The sequence below is a fragment of the Otolemur garnettii genome, unplaced genomic scaffold (genome assembly GCF_000181295.1).
Source record: "Otolemur garnettii isolate 467f Iridium unplaced genomic scaffold, OtoGar3 scaffold00137, whole genome shotgun sequence".
Taxonomy (NCBI): Eukaryota; Metazoa; Chordata; class Mammalia; order Primates; family Galagidae; genus Otolemur; species Otolemur garnettii.
In genome coordinates, this window is record NW_003852532.1 from 3683289 (window position 1) to 3690276 (window position 6988).

The following is a 6988-nucleotide window of genomic DNA, read 5'->3' on the forward strand; positions in this document are numbered from 1 at the left end:
TGTATCACCCAGAATGGAATACACTGGCACAGATATAGCACATGGCACCCTCAGACTCCTGGGTTCAAGCAATCCTCCTACTCCAACCTCCTAAGTAGCCAGGACTACAGACATAGACCACCATGCCTGGCAACAACTTTGCAAAAATTCATCAACTTGTGCATCCAAAATCATCATCTGATTGTGAGAAAGCATGGCAGACCAAGTAAACATCAATAGAGGAACAGGAAAATCTTTCTTTTTTACATACAGATGGCACATGATGCCAATTTTATTTGCAGATATAGTACTCACGTTTACAAGTTACACCTTTGCTAATTTTTGGACTAATGCAGAGTTCAGGTGTGTTGCAGTGCTGATCTTAGCATGCTTAGATGTGACATATTCTTGTTCTTGATAGTCAAGTCCTTTGTAAGCCCCTGATTTATCATGACTATCTTCTTAGCCAGATGCTACATAACAGGAAGAAGGGATTCTTCAGTGTATGGTACATAATGTTGTAGAGTTGGTGTCCATTCACCATTATCCAGAATCTTCAATGCTAAGCAAAAAGCTTCTGCTGCAATTTGAGAAAGAGCATAGAGCACCATACTATAGTCCAATATAGTCAGTTCCATCAGGTGTTTGGCCCAAGTATGTTGTTCAACATCAACCTCTCCAATCTTGGCTGTTCTCCAAAGGAAGTGCAGGGATACAGGCCTACCTAGATGGAAGTTTAAAGCTCATAAAATCTTCCTTTCCATTTGTTTGATTTGGTGGTTAGTGTAAGTGTTGTCAGTCACAAAAGCAAAGTCACCAATTTCTGGATGGTACATTTCTTCATATTAGCTTGCAATAAACATGGCAGTGTATAGGCAGAAGTCCTATAAGTAAGCCTTTAAACAGTTCTATTTTGTGAGAGCAAGTTTGAAGTCTTTTGTGAGTTAGAATGTAGAAATACCTGGAACTCTCTATGTGGCTCAGGACCTTGTTGTGTAGAAATGATTTAGGACTGAGACTTGGAGGGGCTGACCTGCAAGCAGGTACTGGTATATCTCAGGAATTTCGAGACTATTCCCTAAGATGAATGGCTGCCTCCAGATGGTCTGTTGAAGGTCAAGCATTCAATCAGCTTATTCTCCCAGAACATTGTTTTATGGTCTTGTTTTTCTTTTTAGGGTTTAAGAATAGTTACAGATAAAGTTAGTGGGATGGTTTTTTGCTAATCAACAGACTTCTTGGCGCCAGCCCATGCTGGACCTGTGTCAGAAAGTATGAGTCACTTGTTTACTAATTAATTGTGTGTATGTGCAGTATGGTCTATATAAGCTTTGGTAAAATAAAGAACTTTGCTGGATTGCCAAAGAGAACTTCAGTCCCTTATTCTTCAATATTTCTCTACAGATCTTATCTCTGCTGCACCGCATCATGCACTCCTACATGCAACATTCATGCAACAGCAGTGGTACCAATGAGTTATTCTGCATGAACCAATCAATAATGGAATCAGTCGTGTACATGTTCTCCTGCAGAAACCTGAGTTTTATTTTAACCTGTACTAGCCAATCAATCAGGATGGCTCTCATGTTTCCAGTGACTTCCTAACCCAGTAGATATTTTGGTCTGACTTTTTGCTCTTCCTCAGGTGGTCTCAGATAAGTATAAATATCTTTCACATACTCATAACATAGGTTTGGATCAGCTCCATCTTCTGCATCCACATTATTCATGGCAAGAATTACATCAGAGAAAGCCTGCAGGGGCACACCCAGATGTTTCTACTGGGTTTGGAGAGAGGGTATCAACCAAAATAGGCTTAAATGAAAATTTTCCCTCTTTATCAGGCTCAGGTTCTGGCTCTCACTCCGGCTCAGGCACAGATTCAGGTGCCTTTTCCAGAGGTTTTGGTAGTTTTCTAGTAATAACTTTTCCAATAGCTAAGGTTTTTGCTTCCTTTTTCAGAGGTATTTTAGCAGGTAGCTATTTATTGACTTTGTTACCAGTGTCTCCAAGTGCTGTCCTTGGCCTCCGCCCTGGCTTGGAGGCTGCAGCAGTGGCCATAGACACATACTTTGAACCTGCTATCCTTATCTTCACCTTATTTTCAGCATTAATTTTCATGTTCCTGGTGACAAAGGAGCTTATTATAGTTTTAGAAGATTCTCAATTATTTGGAATTCAGTCTTAAAATCATTCAGTTAAGACAGTGTTTTACTAAATATAAGTAGCTATATTTTTCTTTATAGACACAAACCATATTAAATTGACTTGTAGTTCTCATCAATGGAGTCTTCTGATTATAGTCTAAGTAAAAATAATGACCTTGAATAATACTATATTCAGCCTTAAAAAGGAAAGGAATCCTATCACATGCTGTAGCACAGATCAATCTAAAGGACATTATACTAAGTGAAATAAGCTGGTGACAAAAAGATAAATACTCTGTTACATGTAGTCCACATATTTGAAATATGCAAAGTAGTAAAATTCATGGAAACATAAAGTAGAATAGTGGTCACCAGGGGCTGGAGGGAGGGGAAAAATGGAAGCTGCTGTTTAAGGAGTATAGAGTTTCAATTTTAAAAGATGAAAAAGTTCTGGAGATCCACTGCACAAAGACATGACTATACTTAAATGCTGGTGAGCTATACACTTAAAACTTGTAACTTTTATGTGATTTTTACTACAATTAAAAATAAAATTCTTACCTCAAGTTACCTGAGTGCTTATGAAATGTTTCATAAGCTATTTGATGAACTATACCTCTTTTTCATGGTTTTAATATAAAAGGTTTGTTAACAACATGTCTTTACCGGGGTAAGGGAAAATTCTACCAAAGACCAGCAAATATTTAGGTCATTAAATATGAAATGTTTGATTTTTTTTTCTTTTTGAAACATACTCTATTGCCCTGGGTGTTCTGGCATCACAGCTCACAGCAACCTCAAAGACCTCTTAGACTCCAGCTATCCTCTTGCCTCCACCTCACAAGTAACTGGGACTGCAGGCACCTGCCACCATGCCCCAGGTTATTTTCCAATTTTTAGTAGAGACAGGATCTCACTGTTGCTCAGGCTTGTCTCAAACTCCTGAGCTCAAGCAATCCACCCACCTCAGCCTCCCAAAGTGCTAGGATTACAGGCATGAGCCACTATGCCTGGCCTGAAAAGTTTGATTTTGAATCACAAGTTTAGTTTATTATATCTCAGACAAGAAACAATCCAATTAATGAAAGTATGTACCTAAATGGTTGACAATTTTGCCATCTGAATGGTAGCTTATGTACACCAGCAGCAAAGAAGCCTGGAAAGCCAGTGATGATGAAATTATGAAAGGTGTTTTCCATAGTTTGTTGAGAATTGAATATTTGTCCAAAGTCTGGGAGAGGTAGCAGTCAGTTGGTGCAAGATCTGGTAAATATAATAGATGACAAGTCTAGTTTCTGTAGCTTGAGCAGTGTTATTTTTGTGACAGCATTGTCTTGCAAGAGGATTGACCTGTCTCTATTGACCATTCTTGGCTGCTTACTTGCAAGCATCCTCATTGTTTCATCCAACTGGTTTCAGTTGACAACTACTGTAATTGACTGACCAGGCTTTATGAAGATGTAGTGGATAATACCGGTGCTGGAGCACCAAACAGACACCATTAACTTTTTATGATGAATATTCAGTTTTGGACTGTGTTTCAGCACTTCTTCTTTATTCCACCATTGTGCCAAATGCTTAAACTTGTCAAAAACAATTTTTTTCATCACACATAACAATATAGTATAGAATGATTCCGCTTTATATCATGAAAGCAAAGAAAGGCAAGCTTCCAGATTATTTCTCTTCTGACACTCTAATGCATGTGGAACCCATCTATCCACTTCTTTACCTTGCTAACTTGCTTCAAATGGTCAAGCATTATTAGGATAGCAGCATCAAACATTGCCACTAATTCATGCACAGGCTGAAATAAATTCGCCTCCACTACAGTTTTCAGCTCGTTGTTCACCTTGGTCTCAGATTAACCCGTGGCTCATTTTCAAGATTAAAATCACCGGAATGGAACTTCTCACACCATCAATGTACTATGTGTTCATTAGCCACATCCTTCCCACTTTGCTGTTATTTCAAGCTATCTGTGCTGCATTGATTCCACAATGGAACGCATATTCAAAAATAACTCACATTTTTTTCTTATCCATGGTTTCACAAAATTGCTCTAAAAGAAAGATAATCACAAGCCAAAATGTGTACTTGAAAGAATGAAGATGTACCTTCACAGCAAAAATAAATTAAGAAATGTCAAAGTGAAATGTCAGAGATATCAACTGTCAAATTGAGTACTTAAGGAAATCAGACATTTCATACCTAATAACCTAACAGTAACAATTATCTACTATTATCTACTATTGAGAGTTAATTCAGATAGTTTTATAAACATGTAAATATGGATATACAGTTGTCGACATAAGTCTCCAAAGTGTAAGTTATATAGTAATCCAGGATACATAAACAATGTTAAAATAATGGAAGTCACAAGGTGATACATAATTAATAAAGTTAAATGAAGGGTACTAGGTAAATCTTTAGCCTGATTTCACAGGCATAATACATAATGTAAGTTATGTGGATACAGCTTAGCAAGTGGGTAGCTGCAGAAATTTTTCCTAACATATTTGTAGTTGAGAGGACTTGATATTCATTACATCCTTAGGTTTCTGCACATCTATTGTCTAAGGTACCCAAATTTACCTTTCTTTGCTCTCACCCTCACCTTTTTATGAACATATGAAAATTAAATCTCAAAAGTAATTAGGTAATTCCAGATTCACACCAACCCAAATCTGGATAAATAGGATTCAAAAGCTTTCTATCAATTAGTATCGGCTACCAGCACACTACAGAAAAATCTTTCTTCTTTACCTTCTCCTTCACACTCCCCCTGTTTATCATAATGCAACCTGTAACTCCTCTTTTTCTCTTCTTATCAACACACACACACATATACACACAACTCTGGTTACTCCAGTTTTCCAGATAGTGTATGTGGTAGCAATACAGTGGATGGGGGAAAGGCAAGGAAGAGGAGAAGAAACTTCAGCGCCAAGGGATCCTCCCTCTCTTCCACTGCCAACCACCAACAATCTCATTATCTTGCGGTCTTCAGTCTCATCACAACTCTTCTTATTCCTCTCCTCAACATGCACAGAGAATGTTTTACTATACAGCATACTCAGAGAATGTTATACTAGATGTAGAAAACAAATTTTAGGAGATGCTTGGAATGACCACACTAAGTCGTAGGGAGTGGTTAGAATTTTCTCCTATGCCTAGAATACACTCTTCCAGTAATGTGTCCCACTTTTCATTATTGTACTCATATTCCTTATATTACAGGTCAACAAATAGATTTCTCAACTTATTTTCATCTGTAACCTCAAGATTCTAAGAACTGAAAAATAAATCTTTTTTAAAAAGGTTTTTTTTTTCCTTTTTTTAGTAAAGGGCACTAGATGGCACAATTTCACCAATTTCTGCTAATAAAATCCTGCATCCTCTTATTAATTCACATATGAAATAATTCAGCTTTATAGTTCCACCTAAATAATAGGACACATAACAAAAAAGAGAAAAGTTCTTTAAAATATGTATGCCTAACATACCATATTTTATGGCCCTATTCATGAACATATCCAGAATTCCAATACTGGATGAATAATTAAGTAACCCAAAGAAAATATTTGTCTAGCTATAATGAAATACACCAAAAACTTATAAATATTAAACATTTATCTGTTCAGATATACATTTTGTAGTATTACTGATATATAATAAAACTCTAAGTGGACTGGTGACTCCATTAACTATGAATGCTTAAAATCAGGTACTAGAAAGACTGAGAGCTTCAAAGTCTGAATTATTTTTACTAATTGCTTACCTTAGCAATTAGGCTAGTTATACACAATTAGCCCTTAGTCTCCTTGTGCTTAAAAATGAAAAACTTCATCTAGAAATAACAGGAAGTGATTAAGATCCATTCAATGTAGCATCCAGTTGCCCTTTTATCTTGTTTTTTATTTTTGTTTTTACAGTAGAAGTCCCAGATCTGTCCATTGTTTTTACTATCATTTCATTTTCTGGAATTATTTATAGTTCATCAAGATTATCAGCTCCTGAACTACATTTTAATGTGGTATAAGTTATACCACATCAGCCTAATAAGCAGAATGTACACCACACTCAGACCATTTCTGGACCCTGCTTGGCTAATGGAGCAGCCCTGCCTAGCAATTATTTGGTGAACACTCCTGCTAGATGGTGCAATTAAAAACAGTAGATCCTTACTTAAGAGGTTTTAAGAGGGAAATCCCCCCCTACCTAGATATTCTCACCTGATGCAAAGTTAAAGTCTTCTTTAGAGGGAAGTTATCATTTGGGAAAAGATAATAGCCTTTGGAAGGTCACACATGAAGAGAAAATTGGGGAAATGATGTCTATCTTGTTAATTATATTGTCCCAAGCAACACTACATATACAGTGACATGCTGTATGGCCATATTTCCCTTACATTCCAATAAACTAGACAGAGCAGGGTGCTAAATGGGGTATGTAGTGAGAGAGAGAGAGAGAAGAGGTTGGAAAATTCCTACATAGAAACTCTTTTTTTTCTTTTATTCCAGGTGTGTGTGTATGCATGATAAGGTCTTGCTCAGTTGTCCAGACTACAGTGGTATCATTATAGCTCATTGCAATTTCAAACTCCTGGGTTCAAACCATCCTCCTCCTGCCTCAGCCTGCCAGGTAGGAAGGACTACAGACATACACTACCACATCTGGTAATATTTTTTTTTTTTTTTTTTTTTTTTGAGACAGTTTTACTTTGTTGCCCCTCAGTAGAGTGTTGTGGTGTCACAGCTCGTAACAACCTCAAACTCTTGGGCTCAAGCAATCCTCTTGCCTCAGCCTCTGAGATGCCTGCTACAGCTTCTGGCTGTTTTTATAGATATGGTCTCGCTCTT

At 37.2% G+C, this 6988-nt stretch overlaps 1 pseudogene; it reads right to left on the minus strand.

Moving 5' to 3' along the window:
- Positions 1-303: 303 nt before the first annotated feature.
- The window catches only part of LOC100962710, a 9348-nt pseudogene continuing 2663 nt past the window's right edge, over positions 304-6988 (minus strand).